This window comes from Hyaena hyaena, unplaced genomic scaffold (assembly GCF_003009895.1).
Source record: "Hyaena hyaena isolate Hyena2069 unplaced genomic scaffold, ASM300989v1 scaffold_148, whole genome shotgun sequence".
Lineage (NCBI taxonomy): Eukaryota > Metazoa > Chordata > Mammalia > Carnivora > Hyaenidae > Hyaena > Hyaena hyaena.
Window position 1 is genome coordinate 1325336 of NW_024080780.1, and position 18890 is coordinate 1344225.

Here is an 18890-nt window from a genome sequence, read left to right on the forward strand (position 1 = left end):
AGGGGAAGGGAGGTGATGGGCATGGAGGAGGGCACTTGTGGGGATGAGCACTGGGTGTTATGTGGAAACCAACTTGACAATAAACTATTAAAAAATTAAATTTCAAACCTAACTATTTCTGAAAATTTCAGAATCATTTAGGAGAACCTTACAAGGCTTTTAGCCATTGAAGCTTAATGTGGGTAATTAAATCAGCAGCTCACTGTTTCATGACCAAGTTTCCTCCATTGTTTAATAACCACTGCCTAATTGTAAGTTAGGTGACTTTTGCAAAACTGCACCAATTACATTGGATAATTTGAGCATATTATAGATTGAGTGTGCCTGATTTAATAAAGAAGTCAAATTTGCACTTGAGGATAAGTTTAAGCAGTGGAAAACTCATCAGCTTGGTATCCACAAAATTGTTATGTAAGCCTAAGAATGTACGGTGAAATCCCAAATAACATCTCAGACTCAAGAGCTAAGTTTAATTTCTTAGGGGAATTATCTTCCAAAATGAATCATCCAGAATGGCAAAAATGTCATTTAATAGTCTTAAAAGGAAATTAGATTTCTGTGTGTGTGTGTGTGTGTGTGTGTGTGTGTGTGTTTAAGGACATCTTAAAGTAATACTTGAGACATCCAGAGTCTGCCAATGCTTTTATGTAGGGTTAGGAGAGGGAACATTAGATCGTTAGCATTCTAATCCCATGTGTAAAATTATTCTATATTTTTCTGTCACCTACATTCTGTCATTTTCAAAAAACAATAAATAATTGATATATTTCAACTATAGACGTTCTGGTTCATCTAACTACAGCCAAGTATATTTGCAATGAAGGCTTGGATCATATCTAAGGTATCTTATCAGTAATGTCAGTTACTTAATTCAATGAAAATTTATTAAAGGATGTAATCTAGGTTCAAGTGCATTTGTTTAGACACTTATGGAGGGAATTCAAAATGCATGTTAGTCACAAGTTGGTGGCACAGAGAATGATCCCTACCCTCAGATGTATTTTCTTTTCCCTGACGAATTTTCAAAATTAATTTGGGGTTTCATTTAATGGATTTAGGTGGGGATCAACCCTGCAGATCCGGAGTCCTCATCATTCTCTACTGCCTTACATAGGCGTCTTCCACAATATTGCTGTTAGGTCTTGGCTCCTGAAGGAATTTGATGTTATGGCAAGACCCACCATGGCGAGAACCTTAGCAATTACTGGGAGAATAAACACTATGCATCAGTCCAGTAGTAACTCAGGGTGGCATCAGCTTGTGTCCTGACAAGTGGCCTGAAGCAGTGCTGTCGTTGATGAGGAAGGGAGAGAGGCATGGGTTGGAGTAATTGGGAAAGGCATCATCGCAGCCTGGGGGCATGGCTTCCCCTGTGTGGACAGGATGGTGGGAGGGCAGAGAGGAACATACAGCATGGTGTGTAACGCAGGGAGGGGTTTGGAAAAAGCCATCTGGATTCACGTGGGGAAAAAACGGAGGCTTCTAAAGAGACCTCTCCCTGACAACATTGAATATATTCCCAAAGTGCTTTGAACATCCAGTCTTTCGCTAAAATATTTATTTACAGAGTGACTGAACATTCTTCGTACTAGGTTTTCGATGGACACCATATAATTGGAAATGTCAGTGGCAAAGAGGCCGTCGCTCTATGACATTTTATACCCACCGCCTTTCTTTGGGTCATTTGGAGGGTTTTACGCTACAAGGCTGACTTCTGAGCTCATGTAAGCCAAAAAGAGCATATGGAAGGGGGTGGGGACCAACATTTTAGAAAGAATAACCTGACATTGGAAATATTTGCCCTTTACAGTCCTGGACACAGCCTGACCTTAAAAATCAGGTTAACACGTCTGTTTATTTCCTCTTGGACTAGGAAATAACTTCCTGAGAATAAACTAACTTCCTCAGGAAGTCCCAGACTTCCCAAGGCTGTTAGCTGATTAACAAATAATGAGAGAAAAGCACTTTAGCTGTAAAGTGTGTTTCTTTCTATCCTAAATACTTATAAAATGTAGAAAATCCCCATTTTGGAGAGAATAATATACAAGTAGTTTAAATATTCTTTGTGCTCAGTAAGAGGTGATTGAGGAATTGTTATAAGGTGTGCAGTCTGTGGGAAACAGGTAGTAATATAGTTTATAATTATAAATGGAGCTGGGAAACTTCTGGTGCTTATCCTTGCTACCACCTTCCTGGGTGGGGTGGGCTGCCTGCTACGCTGAAGGACAGTTGTGCTCCAAGTAACTGTATGTGTTTCCTGATGTGGGCTTCAGAAAACCAGATTTCTCTGCACACTGGAGAGATTTTGAGCGCCAAAGGAAGGGGACACAGTGGGTATCCGGGGGATCGAAGAGGGGACGGATGGGAAGACGGGATGGTGAGGCTGGGAAGATGTTCTAACATCTTGGGTGGTAGTGGCTCCCGAGCTGGCCCCTTGCTATGCCCCTAAAAATCTCTACCAAACTCACAAAGTGCTTGGAGGGAGAGGATTTCCTATAGCAATCAGTGGAGGGCTGAATTTTGAGACTAGTTGCTGACTTTTCTTGTAGTCATTTCACTTAGGCAGATAAGACAAATGCAAACTGATGAAGAATCCATCAGTTAACACTCCCTTACTATTATAGTTTGTACACATTTAAGCATTCTGTTGTGCTTATATTCTGTTCCGTATAATGATACTCTATATAACATATTTACTTATGCAATTTATATTAACTTTTCTCTTTTAAGTCTGATTATGAACTCACATTGTCCCAATTATTAATAATTATTATTCTCTGCTTGATGCCTGATTTTTTACAGCTTCTGTGGAAAACCTTTAAGCATCTCCTTTGCCCTTCCAGCACTGACCTTCGGCTGTAAAACCACCCTTGCTTTCCGCCCATGAAGAATGTTGCAGGTCCATTTGTTGCTTCAGATACAGGATCAATTGTGGCCAGTGGGTCTTTGTTTTTAATGGAGAAAGATATTCAAGACGTAAATCTGGGAGTGAAGCAAAGGACTCCTTTGCTGTGGGCTCACTTTTAATAAAGTTAGAACTTGAGGACATGTATGTTTAAGGTTCTAGTACACATCGATTTTATCAGTTTATAAAATATTGTTATGAATTCCCACGCTACACTTAGATCCTAATACTATGAAATTTCATTTGCCACTAAGACTTTCTGCGATTTAGCAACCATAGACTTCTGTTGGGTCCTCCCTATCAGATCTTCAGATATGCCCAGACATGCCTTATCCATAGCAGTGACAAGTAATAGGCTACATACAGCTCAATCAAGAGATCCATTGCCTGAGAGTTTTGTGTGTGCTTTCAGCTGATATCTGTGTAGGGTCATTCCTGCAATTGCTTGAACTCCTTTGAGGAAGGAACTGGGTTTGCCCAGGGGCTACCGCAGAGACTTCCATACAGTAAGTATTTGAGAAATGTTTATTAAATGAATGCATGGGTCCTTAGAAGGAAAAGCCCTCCTGAGTAGTTTTGCCAACTATAATCATAAAGACCATGACATCAAAATCTGTGCAGATCCAAGGGAATATAGGAGAGGTAGTTACTTTTTAGGAAAAAGAAGAGTGCTATTCCTTAGGAAAACTTGAGGCATATCATAGGAATGTTTACCATCGTTGGCTTTTAGTTGCCTTTTGTGTTAAGGAAACAAACAACTTCTGTTAAGCAGAATAGACATTCCAGAAGGAGGATGAAATGGAAGATATTTCTGGTTTCTATGTTTTCATTTGTTTCAACATTCTTAAACCAACCATCAAACAAGGCTTGTCGTCTATTGAATATTAGCTCTATAAATAACCAGTTTATATCAGGAAGTTTTTCTTAACATTTTAGGTCACCAAATGAGATAAACTTAGAAAGACAGAATTCTAGAGCTGCTCAGCCTCTGTACCTCCATTTCAAGGACAGAGGAAAAATGTTCTTTACCCCCTAACCAATTAAATGTCATTAAAACACTTTTTAATCTTTTCTCACCTCGATGCGTTGAATTATTTCAATTCTTCACTTTCCGATATCTCAAAGTATCAAATTAGAGCATGTGGTCTTTTAACTGATGAAATTGGACAAGTAAGTTTCATTTTATTGGCACAAAATTTGGCTGAATTGAGTAGTTAATAAATGTGTCCAGGTATTTTTTTGGGGGGTGGGGGGAGGAGGTTCACTGATTTGTTATAAAGAAATGTTAGGAAAAGCATTCCTAAAGGAGAAAATAATATTGTTCTCTCCCTTTTTATTTTTTTATTTATTTATTTATTTATTTTTTAATGTTTTATTTATTTCTAGGAGGGAGAGAGAGAGAGACAGCGTGAGCAGGGGAGGGTCAGAGAGAGAGGGAGTCACAGACTGAAACAGGCTCCAGCCTCTGAGCTGGCAGTCAGCACAGAGCCCGATGCGGGGCTCGAACCCACGAACCGCGAGATCATGACCTAAGCGAAAGTCGGACGCTTAACCGACTAAGCCACCCAGGCGCCCCAGTTCTCTCCCTTTTTAAAAAGAATTATCTTAGAACCAACCTTGACCTCAGATTATCTTTTGCAAGCTATACTCTATTTCAGAGAAGGTGGTAAACTGTAAAGTTGATGTTTTGCTTAGCCGGGTTGGAACTGGTCAGTATAGGATTAGGGAATTGTTTCATTCAATTTCAGACATTTAGAAAGAGCTACTTCTGGTAATGGGTACATTTGGAAAATGAAATAGGAAGTTGAACTCTCCATTTAATATGAATGGGGGGGGAAGGCTGTGAAACAAAAATTTTATAACTTTTTTTTTACTCCCCATTTATGGGTGACATAAGTTGCTTAGCCTTAATTTTCTTCTCTGTGAACCAGGAATAATAATGTTCTCTACTTCACTCTTGGTTATGAAGATGAAATTTAAAAACTATATGCAGTGTGAGTCACTGTGCCTATTAGCTGGTTTAGTGTCATCAGCTTACCCACAACCACTATATGTGACTTCCATATTCTACCTTGCTCAGGAACAGGAAGACATTTGTATGGAAAAATCACCCTTAGATGAATTCAGCATAATTCCAATGGAAACCCCAATAAGATTTTCATTTTGAAACTTGACCAAACTGTACTTTCTTTACCTGGAGGAATAAATCCAGCATCTTATAAGTACACGCCACATGCGGACATTGAATTCAATTCAATTATGTATATATGACGGTATGTATGTTGAATTACTTAGTATGTTGAACTCATTTGTTGAGCGAATACATGTACACAGGAGGATATCCAGGAAAATTTTGGAAACGAGTAATGAGAGTAACATTTCCTTAGTGTCGTGAAAATATATTATACATGTACAAGTATTTAAGAAGTGTGGTATGGTAGAGCTTGGTGTCATGGAACTGAGAGTTCAGGGGAAACTTAGTTATATATGGGAATTTAAGGTATGATAAAGATGACATTATAAATGAATAAAGGGGATAAGCCTGTCAGTAGATCCTAACAGGAAAATCAGCTTCTCATTTTAAATAAAAGGAACACGGACAACCTAATGTGTTCCTGGTGCCAAAATAAATTCTGGATGGGTGAAAGATTTAAATGTTCAAATTAAACATAGATGAATGGTTTTACGATCTCAAGGTGGAAGAACCTTTTAAAGCATGAAAACTGAAGTTGTCATAAAGCTCAAGAAGGCCACCAGCGGATGCATGGGGTCATGCACGATCTAGTGGGTAGAGAAAGATCTTTCCATTGTCAAATATGTTTGTCTTTTCATTAAGCAAAGTTCAATACAGGTCTCTTTTTTATTGCTGAACATCTCGAAGCTGTTGACGTGTTAATGTATGTTGTTAATTTTCAAGTGGTATATTTTATTTCACAAACTTACTTCTATCCTTACCACCGGGAAATGCTGATACTTGTCAATCAAGAGCCTTAAAATATGTGGACACACTTTGACCTAGGAATTTCACACTAGGAAATCACCTTAAAAATCTGGATTTTAATTGTAGATATATGCTTCTTAATTTTTATGATGTAAAAACATTGGTACAGTATTTCATTGAGGCATCTATATGTCAAAGTTCTGTTGGGGTATTAAAAACAGCATCAAAGACAGCATTTGGGGAAACTATTTATGAAAAATGCATATTATAAAGCAGAATTTCCTATAGAATCCCACAAATAGGATTATATTTAAAGAGGAAAAAGACTTAGGAGACAGGTTTCCAGATGTTATGAGTCATTATCACTGAGTGACAGAATTAGAATTATAGACTATTTTTATTTTGTATTTTGCAATATTGTCTAACTTCCTGTGTTGAAGAGGTAATTTTTAGAAAATTCAAGTTGGTTCCTTTTTAGTTGTTTTTGGAGTGTGATATGACCAAAATTCAGTAATTTGATTTTTTCACAACTGATTAAGATTTATGGATAAAAATTGATCCTCCTGTTTCCTATCCCAGACACGCCCATATGCATTCAGCACCATTCTGTGCAGCAATTGCTTGGCTTCATGATGTTCTTTATAATCAATTTTAAAAGACTTTTCCTTTTCTTAAAACTGCTATTAGTTGAATGTACTTCCAACAGAACTTTTCTCTTTTCTATGCATGTAAAGAATAAGTTTCCGGTATATGGCATATATTTTGATTCATTCTGTATTCATTTACTCAGTGTGATATTTTCACTCATCAAAATTTACTGAATGCCAGGTTTGTGCTGGGGGGATGGGGACTCCTTGGTGAGCCAGACACAGACCTGACCTTCTGGAATTTTTCATCTTATGGACACATAGGTATTATAGAAACTTAAAAATAAATTACGTTCTAAGAATGCATTCTTCAGTACATGCCTAGAAATAAAAACTGACGCTGAGATCTGAAGATGAACAGGAATTAGCAAAGTGAATGTCTGGGTGAACATTTGTATGTGGGGAGGCATGATGGTGGGGAGAGTGGAGTCCTGGTTATCAGTTATTGTATAACAAATTACAACAATGCATTAGTTTCCTGTTGCTGCTGTAACAAATTACCAGTAATGTAGTGGCTTAATGTAACACAAATCTATTATCTCACACTTCCTAAGGTCAGAAGCTCTAAATAAGTCTCTTAGGACTAAATACATGGTGTTGGCGGGGCTGTGTTTCTTCTGGAGGCTCTAGGGGAGAGCCCATTCCTTGCTTTTTCTGTCTTGGTTCATAGTCTCTTCATCATCAAAGCCAACACCATAGCATTTTCAAATCTGTCTCTGACTCTGATCCTTCTGCTTCCCTCTTATAAGGAATATTTTCGGCCCACCCAGCTATTTCAGGATCCCATGATCTTTAACTTAATCCATCTCAAGATCCATCTCAAGATCTTTAACTTAATCACATCTGCACAGTGCCTTTTACTTACCATGGAGTAACGGTCCAAGTTTCTGGGGATTAGAACATGGACATCTTTAGGAAAGCCATTATTCTGTGTTTGATATTTACTTACTTAAAACAATAACCATTTTATTATATCTCAAATTTTCTTTTTTCCAAAGAGAAATTTGGGTAGGGCTTGGCTAGAATTCTTCTGCTCCATATGGCATGGTTTGAGGTCACTGCAGGTACTTTGCTGGTGGATAGGCTGGTCTAAAAGGTCAACGCTGTGCCTGTACCTTGCCAATGAGGGCTGGACTGTAGACTGGAGAGCCTACAGGTGACCTCTCTAGTAGGACAGTTTCAGGGTAACTGTACCCCTTACATGGTTACTCAGAGTTCTAGAAAGAGTTTTTCAAGAGACATGAAATGGAAGCTGCCAGTTTCATGAGGCTTGGGTTTGGAAATTAGCATAGAATAATATATGATTATTGTATTAAGCACACCATTATAGAAGCACTCACATTTGGCGGGGGGGCATTGACTCCACCATTTCATGTGTGAATGTTGCTGTATATGCAGCTATTTTTAATCAGTAGGGTGGATGGGTAGTGGTGCAGGATTCCATGAAGAGGGATGAGCATGTGGGAAAGCCTTGGACCTGGCAAGAGCTTAGGGCTTCTCTGAACAATGGCTCGTGTGTATTTGCAACACAATGTCAGGAGAGATGGTGCTGGATGAGGAAGCAGGGCCAATTTTTGTAGGACCTTCTAGACCACGTATGTGTTATGGGTTTATTCTGAGAGAAGGAAGAGCCCCTGAGGACTTTGAGCAGGGACAGATCTGCTGTGGCTCCTGTGTGACCTTGAGAGTGGGCAGTGAGGGAAGCCCATGAGAAGTCAGTTGTGCACTGGGTCAGAGGTAACAGTACGTGGGAATAGTAGAGTTCAGACTCATTTTCCACCGCACTTTCTAGTAGCTTATGACAGAGGAGTGGTAAAGGGAGGTCAGGGATAGTCTGTGAACTGTGCCTATCTCAAGGTCCTACAGAAATTGAGAGGGATTAAGGTCCTTTAGAATAATTTGGTGTACTCCAGCGTCCAAAGGGGGTGAGCATGGGCTTGGATTTTATGTCTGTTGTTTTTTTTACTTTTATTTTTTCCCTTCATTTTTGTTGCATTTTCACATTCATATGAATTGGAGATTTGAAGAAAAATCCTGGTCTTTCCAACTCATACATTGAGAAGTACCCTTCCTAGAGTCCTAGAACACAGTGTCTCATCTTGGCACGTATGACATCTTTCCTTTGCACCTCTCTTGGGGGCCTGGGGCTCTCCTCATGGAGATCACCTCTCACCGCATGTGCTGGATTTCTTAGGCTGAACGCATGTGGCTGCTTTGCCCTTGTAATCTGTGACTGCTGAGGACTGGGGTACAGCGATTTTGTAAGAATCTGTGAAAGTCCCCGATACGGCTGCTCTTCCGTCGCATCTTGTCAGCATTTATCTGTCACTCTTGCATTTTAGAATTCAGTGCTCTCTGGTTGCGTTAGCCGTGTGAGACTTCTTGCTCGCAGTGACGGGGGCTGATTTGTGGTTGGCACATGTTAGAAAAAATAGATTCAAACAAGGAATCATTTAAAAATTAATATGTAGGCTGTAAATGTTTTCCTTAACTCAAAACATGTCCATTCGTTTCCTAGTCTTTTGAAGTGAGGTTCAAAACCTTCTGTTTGACTGTGTGGCTACTGATTGTAATTCTGCAGTGTTTTTTCTAGAGTGGATCACAGAGCGGTGGAGCCTTTATGGTTGTTAGTTCCGTCGCCTTTACCTATGGCAGGATGAAACGTACTTTTATTGTCTCAAAAATAAGAGATCTGATAGAGAGAATTGGGAGGCATACAATAGAAGTCACGGAATCAGAGAAGCCACAGACTTGCAGTTAGAAATAGTGCATTTTCATTTTGGTAAATGGAGAAAGGAGCAGAAGTGGTTCATTTTTGTTAAGTATTGAATGCATTGATGACACAGCTTTCTATCTTGGCAGAGAAAAGAGATGGGTATGAAGGCTCTCTCAGCTCCTCAAATGTTCTAATTCTCATTCTGCTAATAAAAGAACATCTGATAAATTTAGATACTCTTTACTGATGGTTTTATATCTCAGAAATCAGAAAAAATAATGATGGGGAAGCTTGTAAAATAAGAAAAATTAAAAATGAAATTCAGACTATATAATTGACACTATCGCCTGTGAGGAAAAATTGGAACTGGTGTGAATAGATCTCTTAGGAGCTCAGATTCTAAAGCCCATTTCAAATGGATAAAGACAGCCGTAGCATCAAGGGGAAAGTATTATCAAACCTTTAGAAATAGCATCAGTAGGAGGAGCATTGTAAATGAACGGAGATGGAGAAAAATGAAAAAACAAAAAACCGCACAAAGGCATGCTATTTAGAGTTATGTAATAAGGTGAAGCTAGGGGCGCCTGGGTGGCTCAGTTGGTTAAGCATCTGACTTTGGCTCAGGTCATGATCTTGCGGTTTGTGTGTTCGAGCCCCACATCGGGTTCTGTGCTGACAGCTGAGAGCCTGGAACCTGTTTTAGATTCTGTGTCTCCCTCTCTCTGCCTCAAAAATAAATAAACAAACAAACAAAAAGAATAAAGAAGGTGACACAGGAAGCAAGCCAAAGAAAGCATCAGGCAATGATAGCTGACAGCGGCATTGAACCGCTGACCTAGGGAAGACAGAGTGACATGGATGCTGGAAAATAGCAAGGAGCGTGTCTTCAGAAATACTGAAAGGCAGAAACGAGAATAACCGGGAATCACTCTCAGTGCTTCCTATGTGCCAGGCATGGTTCTAAGTGCATACATGCATGAACTCTTTGAAGCACAGCACTGATGAGGCAGGTACTATTATTATAACCATCTTAGAAGTGAGAGGCAGAGATCATACGTAATTTGTTCAGAATGATGCACTTACTAAGTGCCTTGAACCGAAGCTCTAGATTCTGTTCTTCTGAGAAGGGCTGTTTGATTTGGAATTGAAGTCCACAAAAAGGAACATGTATTAAAATGAATCTTTAAAATGAATATAGGTCGGGGCACCTGGGTGGCTTAGTGGGTTAAGCGTCCGACTTTCGCTTAGGTCATGATCTTGCGGTTCGTGGGTTTGAGCCCCACGTCGGGCTCTGTGCTGACTGCCAGCTCAGAGCCTGGAGCCTGTTTCAGTCTGTGACTCCCTCTCTCTCTGACCCTCCCCTGCTCATGCTGTCTCTCTCTCTCTCTTCTAGAAATAAATAAAACATTTAAAAAATAAAATAAAATGAATATAGGTCAACAAACTCAACCAATCACAACACCAAGGACTGAAGGACTGGAGACAAACCAATGTTCTTTGAGTATTGGGAACAGTGTGAACGAGGATCCTGCTACCGTAGCTCATTAAGCCTGCTTCATTCATTCAGCTAAACCCAGTTTACCTCCAGCTCCGCGACAGTCACTGTGCAGAGTGTTAGGGCGTTAAGGATAAGATGACCCAGTAGATGCCACCCTTGACTTCAGGCAGTGCAATCTATCGAATAGACAAACAGATGAAGGTGAACTGTAATTCTATTTGATGCATTACTTAAAAACCACAGAGGGCCCAGAGGAAGCATGGGGAAGCAGATCTAGCAGAGGCTTCCTAGGGGCACGGATGTTTGATCCAGGCTTTTCATGATGAGGGAGAGTCACCCAGCAGAAGCTGGAAGGAAGTGTCTACTCACAGTGGGACCCAGCATGAGCCGCTTGGCATCTCCCAGAGCATGGTAGAGATGCAGAATTTCAGGCATTCCCCCCAGACTTGTCAGATCTGCACTTGAACAAGTTATCTGGGTGATGCACGTGTACACTGACATTTAGAACGCGCTGTTGTGGGGTGTGTAATTTCAGTGTTGCATGTACCCAGTAGGTGGTGCGGTCGGGGGAACATCGTGTTTCAGAAATTGGACTGACTTCGCTTCAGATCATATGTCTATGGCAGTGATGACCTGTGGCAAAGTCCCAGAGGTTTAGCAAGCAGTTTGTACATCTGGTCCTTGTAAGTCATCAGTCTGCATATCAACCTGGTCATAGTTTCCAGAAACAGCATTTCTCCAGTGTTTGTAGAAAGCAATATTCCAACATTTGTGATACTATGAAATAGATTAGAATAGAAACAATCTTCTGGGGACACTGGGAGGCTCAGTCTGTTGAGCATCTGTCTCTTGATTTCTGCTGAGGTCATGATCTTGCAGTTCATGGGACTGAGCCCCATGTTGGGCTCTGTGCTGACAGTGCAGAACCTGCTTGAGATCTCTCTCCCTCTCTCTCTGCCCTTCCCCCACTCATGTTCTCTCTCTCTCTCTCTCTCACTCCCCCTCAAAGTAAATAAATAAACTTAAAAAAAAAAAAAAACAATCCTCCAGCACTCTACTTCATACTTGCTGAGCCTTAAAATATAATCAGAGCTGTATAAACCCAAATTTGATTCCCCTGCCTGGTCTGGATTTCCCTGGCAGAATCAGAAAATGACAGAAGACCATGGGGGAGAAGAAAGGGGGAAATAGTGGGGGAGAGGGAGAGAGGCAAACCATGAGAGACTCTTGAATGCTGAGAACAAACTGAGGACTGATGGGTGTGGGGGGGAGGGGTGTGATGGGCATGGAGGAGGGCACTTGTGGGGATGAGCACTGGGCATTATATGGAAACCAACTTGACAATAAACTATTTGTGAAAAAAAAAAGAAAGTGGTCTTTCAGTGAGATGTTCTGAGTAAGGAGTGTTATTTGGTGTTTGGATCATTCAGGACCTCTCATGTCTTGGGAAACATTCTGATGAGTAGTTATTAATGAAAGCTTGTATTATTTTGTTTTTGTTCATCTCTGGCACTGTAGTTTATTCTTATATTTCCAAATTGTGGAATTTATCTGGTTCTTTGTGTCCAAAAATATCTTTAGGACTGAGCTGGGACTGCAGACTCAGACAAACCTGGCCTCAAAATTGGGTTCCATGGTTTATTGGACCTGTACAGAGCTCTATCTCTCATTGTAAAAAAGGAAGGTAAAAATGCTTATCTTTCAAGTTCTCACAGGCATCAAAATATAATCTGTGTAATGATTGCTGAGTCACTGCCTGGCATATAGAAAATGCTTAATGAGCAGTTGCCACTACTCATAATAATTTACAGATTCATGTCTGTTGAAGTAGACCAGGGCTGTAAATAGTTCCATACAGAAGCCGGGAGTGGAGGAGTTGCTGTGTTGGTGAATTCTGATGTTCTTGGTACCCCAGCTCAGCTCGATCGTGCTTGCTGCACCCCCTCTGAGAAGCACCTCAGTCCTAACTGAGGCCGGGAAACTTATCCTATCATATTTAGAAAAAGGCTGATTTTATTGCATCTGATGGCATCATAAGGAATTTTTGTGTCTTAATGTTTGTCCAGAGTGGTTACAGGATTGGTGTTATATCAGTCTATGTTTGTTTTCTGGGGCTTCTGTAACAAAGTACCACAAACTGGGTGGCTTGAAACAAAAGGCATCTATGGTGTCAAATCAAGGTTTCATTCCCTCCGAAACCTTAGGGAAGATTCCTTCCTTGCTCCTAGGTATTCCTTGGCCACATCCTGCATCTTCGTCACTTTGTCTTCTCCTTGTGGGTCTGTGTCTCTTCTCTTCTCTAAGGATTACGGGCCCCCAGTCCACCTCGGTATGATCTCATCAGAGCCAATTGCATCTTCAAGACCCTGTCTCCAAATAAGGTCACATTCCTAAGTAATGGGGCCTGGGACTTCAACATATCTTTTTGGTGGCCACAGTTCAACCCATAACAGAATCCCTGGGGCCGGTAGGCTTCCTTCCCTGTCCTCAGTCTTAACCCATAACCCCAGGCTAAGTGGAGCCCATGTCGTTTATGATGAGCTGCGTGCAGCCTCTCAAGTGCTAGAGCTGGAACACTCAGGTGAGGTTGCTGAGGCTCGCACAGCCGTAACTGGCTGAGGCCCTGAGGCCAGAGCCTGCTGACACACCCCAGAATCCAAGACATGTGAGGCAAACCCCCACAGAGCCACCACATGCCCCCGGTGCCATTTTCTTCCTGGAAATCCATACTCTGTTTCTCGTGGTTCCCAGCAAATGCACTATATACTAGTGTTTTAGGGACATCTTGAAGTGAGTTGGTTCCCCCAAACCTTTCCGTGGGACTGAGAGCTGAGGGCGGTGCATGGTCACTCTGGAGCAAGGTGCGTTCACGGTAGAGGGTGCGGGCAGGCAGAGTGCTGCCCACCTGGTACCTCCTTCCAGACCCGATAGTCCGTTAGTTCTCCTGTCCTTCTCTGACCATGAGCGTGAGAGACAGAGAGGCAAGGAGTTTTGGTTGCATTGAAATTGCTTCATGGGGAAGCAGAAGGAATAGAAGGAAGCGTCTCTCCTAAGTGGTCACTGCCATCTTCGTTGTGGGGGTTGATGTCACACACAGAGCGTCCAGACATTTGCTTCAACATTAGTCTGTTTGTGCCTGTGTGGGTGTTTCTGGGTGAGATGAACGTTTGTGTTACTGGATCCAGTGGGGGTGGGCCTCACCCAATCTGTTAAAGGCCTGAATAGAAGAAGGGGCTGAGTAAGAAAGGATTCTCTCTGCGCCTGACTGTCTTTGAGCTGGGGCGCCAGTCTCCTCCCACCTTTGGACAAGGGCTCAAGCTTGGAATTCAGAGCGAAGGCTCCCCTGGTCCTTGTACTGCCGTCCTGTGTCTCCCGCTTCGCTTGCTGACTGCAGATCTTGGGATTTCTCAGCCTCTCCAATCACGTGAGCTCATTTTTATAATAAATCTGTCTTTATTTATTATCTTGTTGGTTCTGTTTCTCTGGAGAACCCAGACTATAATGCATTAGTTCTAATAATTGGTATTTAAAAAGATTTTTAAAGTTTATTTATTTTTGAGAGAGAGAAAGAGCGAGTGAGTGCATGAGCAGAGGAGGGGCAGAGAGAGCAGACAGAGAATCTCAAGCAGGCTCCGCACTGTCCGCGCAGAGCCCGATGCAGGGCTCAGTCTCACGAACTGCAAGATCATGACCTGAGCCGAAGTCAAGAGTCAAATGCCCAAGCAACTGAGTCACCTGGGTGCCCCTAACAGGTATTTTTTTTTTTTAGCAGAGAGATCTTAGAGGTGTTCTACCCCAACCCTAGCCCAGTGATCTCTTCACTTCTCTGGGCTGCTCTTAATTTCTGGTTTATGGAAACATTCACACATGGATGACTTTTTATGTGTTTCTCAAATACTTTGTTACAAAAATAAAGAAAGAAAATGGCTCCAATCCATGTTGTACATGGCTGGGATATGTAATGCAAGGGTGCCACCCACAACTGTTTTTGGTGCTAACAAGCCATCAAGAGCCACAGATTTCAGGGCTCATGTACCTGTTTGACTCAAAACTGTAGTGAGAAAGTCGTTCCTTGCACCTGATTTCTGATTCAGAGGAGCTTGGAGTGAGTGGTTGACCTGACCAGCAATGTGGAGCTTAGAAACTAAAAATCGATGGTCTATGAAATCTGCTCTTCTGTCCCTAAACGCAAACACTCAAGTGGGCCTTTCAGGGGCTTCTAAATGCATGGAAATTTGGTTTGTTCTCAACCGAATTGATGCCATGGAGCAAACCAGGCTAACCTCTATACCCCTGGAGCGAGACAGACCTAGACAGGCTTCGGTGTGGAAAATGGCAAGGAGCCCATATCCGAATCATCTGCTGGTATTCATCTAAGATGGCTCATTCTTCTAGATTCTTATATCCCATAATGACCCCTTGCCAACCTACTCTGTTGACTCTGTGATTTCATTTAAGAGAAAGAACCATCGCATCCCACTTTCCCATAAATGAGGTGCAAAACTCTGCGTACTTTTTGCCTTTCTTCTTCTGACCAGAGTACCATTTTACTCATCTAAATGACAGTTTGTTTTAAGGTTCCATTTGCTTTCCCCCACTTAATACATGAACCCTTTTATGTGTTCAACTGTTATTTGTTTAAGAAGGCCTGCAATGAATAATGCAGCGGACAGCCAAACTTTTCACGTAATAATTTTTTATGAACCATACAAAGACACCTTGGGTTTTTTATAAATCTAAATGAACTCTTTCGCAGCGAGGGTCCCCATCTTCAGGCTGCCTCATGGAACTGCTTCTCTTTCTATATGTTTGAATTATTGATCTAGCCAACCTCATCTTTCCCCCTTGCCGCAAAACTTACAAGAAAGGAACCAGCTACATCTAGCTAGAGATTTGCATGAATTCCGATTTTCAAGAGCCAACAGATTCAGCCAAGAATCACCTCGTCTTCTGTACCCTACTTGAAATTGCAGGTTAGAACCTTAATGCAATGCCTATAAAAGACTCATCCTGGATTCCTCACTTGAAAGGCAGATGTGTGGAAAGATTTGGGATGGAGCAGCTGATTTGGGTGGAATGACATGCAGAAACCCTCATCGTCTTTTTACTTTCTTGACCCCTGGCATGGCAGCCAAGGTTGGAAAGGTGGGTGGACAAAGGGTTTAAAAATTCTTTGAAATAGTCAATGTGGAACTTTGAACCATGCTTGACTTCCCTGGATCAAGCAAGAATTGGAGGCTGAGCTCAGAGGGTTTGGAGGAAGCATTTGTTTTTCTACAGTATAAGGCTGATGCAGATGAAGACTGGTTTGGTCAAGGAAGAGGAAATAGTTCTTGCATGAGCAGTTGGTGTCATGTGCTTTGAGTGTCTGTTGATTGGAAACAGTGATCATCTGTGAGTGGATAATCTGGCTGTAGAGGTGACTTCTTGGGTTTGATCTGAGGCCATGTCAGGGTCCAGCAAACAGAGAGGAATCTTGTCCAAATTAGTGCTTGGATGTGTGTCTGACTCAGTGTTTTCCTACATTATAAAACCAAAAGAAATGATTTTTTGAATTAAACATTATTTTGGCAATTTATACTTGAATTCATTCAAAGGAATGGTGAGTTTGTCAGGCCACGGTAAGCTGCCTAGAGTTTTCCTTTTCAAATCCATCCTTGTTGATATTTTACTATTTATGCTGATGCTTTGGAGCAAGGAGTTAAAGAACAGTCTTATTATTGCCCTTATGTGGGAAGTGATACAGCAATTATGTTAAATGGTAATGACTCCTCTTTCCTTCTATATCGAGAGAGAAAGACAAAGGGAGAAAGGGTTAATCTGACACTTTTGTGTACATGAGTAGTACTTCATGTCTTTCTTTTCCTTAAATTTTTAAAAATGTTTATTTATTTTTGAGAGACAGAGTGTGAGTGGGGGAGGGCAGACAGAGAGGGAGACACAGAATCCAAAACAGGATCCAGGTTCTGAGCTGTCAGCACAGAGCCCGATGTGGGCTTGAACCTGTGAACTGTGAGATCATGACCTGAGCTGAAGTCGGATGCTTAACCAACTTAGCCACCCAGGCGTTCCAGTAATGCTTCATTTCTAAGGAAACACGCTGTCAGTCTCTACATGACTTCAGTTTGACATTTGCTTTAGGAGACCGGATTTTAGCATATCAGAGATGTGGGAGAAGCTGAAGCATTACGGAGACATGCTGCTTTAATGGAATTAATGGCACCTTTGAGATGCTCCGTTGTTGATGGTTTTTAGATCTAGAGAATCTAGTGTTCTCATGAGGAAGTAAATCTCCTACCCAACTTCCCCTGAAAAAGGAGACAAACTGACACCCAGGTGTACTCTGTCTGGTTGCATTAATACAGCATCTGATCACAGTGCCCTTACCTCTGGATGGACCTAGAACAATGGCAGAGCAAAAGATCCTGGGAGCCAACAAGCTCAATGTCAATCTTAGCACCTCTGAGATTTTATATTTGCCTTGTTCCTTTCCCAGCTGGGGTGTTGACCCCTTCTGATAATCAGCAATTTTCATGGACAGAGAGATATACAAAACTAATATGGGTCAGACACTTTTACTGCAATCTGGACAAATTTCCTTCAGTGGACATTCGATTTTGGAAAGTAATTTTGTTTTTGCTGTTGTTGTTTTCATTAAGCCAGCATGTGTATTCATAGTTAACACCTTTACATCAGTTGATGCCTTCATTTGGTACTGAGCTCCATGATATGAAAGTTATCTCATGTTTTCTTAGATTTTTGTGGCCTCTGTCTTTTTAAAATTGAGACTAATTGACATATAACATTATGTTAGTTTCAGGTACAACGTAATGATTTGATATTTGTATATATTATGAAAAGTTCACCAGAATAAGTTTAGTTAATATCTCTCACCAAATACCTACAAACATTTATTTTTCTTGTGACTGGGACTGGGAACTTTTAAGACTTACTCTCTTAGCAGCTTTCAACTCTGCAGTATTGTCTTATTAACTATAGTCACTATGCTGTACATTACATCCCCATGACTTATTTTATAACTGGAAGTCTATCTTTTGACCCTCTTCACCCATTTCACCATTGTTAGATTGTTTTTAAAAGTATCTTTATCACTATTTGTCTTCTTTAGAACATGCTTACTTGAGTCAATTCTATAAGAAACTTTACAGATTGAAAGTTCTGTCCAATAACAAAATAACTTGGCTGCCTTGTTCACTTGCAAATAACAGCATAATTGCTTAGCCTTCCTCTCAAACATGGAATTTTGGCTTGTTTAGAGCTTGTTCTCTGTTCTAACAATCACCCACAGCGATTACTTCATTCATTTGTGTTTCTAAGAAACTTTAAAACTCTTGGAGGCATTGAGGTTTAACGGGTGTGGGTAGAGGTGGGAGGAGGAAAAATGTTAGAAACCATGATTAGCCCACTTACTTGTTGGATAATGTCGGAAATTCAACCTCCCAAACATTCAGTCTCTTGGTTTACAAAATGAGGATAATAGTGCATGCCTCGCATCTTATACAATTGAAGGCATGAGTCTGGTACATTATAAAGGACATTATTTCTTTTTGACCATTTACATACCACTTAACGATAATAATAGTAAATAGTGAGTGGCTTGTTTGTGTCTGGAATTATGTTAGTTACTTCCAATTTAATCCTTGCCATACTCGAATGAGGTAGCTTTATTTTGACCCCCATTTCACAGATGAAGAAACTGAGATACAGAGGTTAAGGAACTCGCCTGAGGTTATACTGCTGGTAAGTGGTCAGCTTACGAATTGAACCCAGACAGTCTGGCTCCAGAATGAGGAACTTGAAACAATGCCAGGAAATGATTTTCACCAAGTTTCGCTGGAACCAGGCTTGAAAACTGTCTAAAATGTTGCTTCTATAGCTGTGGCAGGAGCTGAATAGATACTCCTACATTAATGGAAATTAGACATTCTCCTTGGCGGATCTTATCCCTCAAATCATTTTCAGCTGTTTCAGAGCCTTGGAATTGCTGGAAATGTTTAAACACCACATTGTGGATTTAACTTATTTTGGTGTTTTGCAATAGCCACCCTCGCCCCATTTTCTCTCTGAATCTTAATGGTATGTTACCATGTGATACTAACGCACAACTGTTACCCCCACATGCTGAGACATTATGGACTATGAGTCTCAGAGGTTTAGATGGT

General features: G+C 41.0%; 1 protein-coding gene and 1 long non-coding RNA gene across 5 annotated transcripts in view; one reads left to right on the forward strand and one right to left on the reverse strand.

Moving 5' to 3' along the window:
* FBXL7 (F-box and leucine rich repeat protein 7) overlaps nt 1-18890 on the forward strand; it is a 393665-nt gene that overhangs the window by 113941 nt on the left and 260834 nt on the right. The window lies entirely within an intron of this gene.
* Nucleotides 1-18890, reverse strand: part of LOC120236197 — a 66152-nt gene that overhangs the window by 15401 nt on the left and 31861 nt on the right. For 2 of the 4 annotated variants that reach the window (XR_005529598.1, XR_005529600.1), the window contains exon 5: nt 8946-9139. The exons of the other annotated variants lie outside the window; for them this stretch is intronic. This is a non-coding gene — a long non-coding RNA (uncharacterized LOC120236197). Of the gene's footprint in view, nt 1-8945; nt 9140-18890 lie in introns of those variants that run through there. 4 annotated transcript variants of the gene reach the window in all.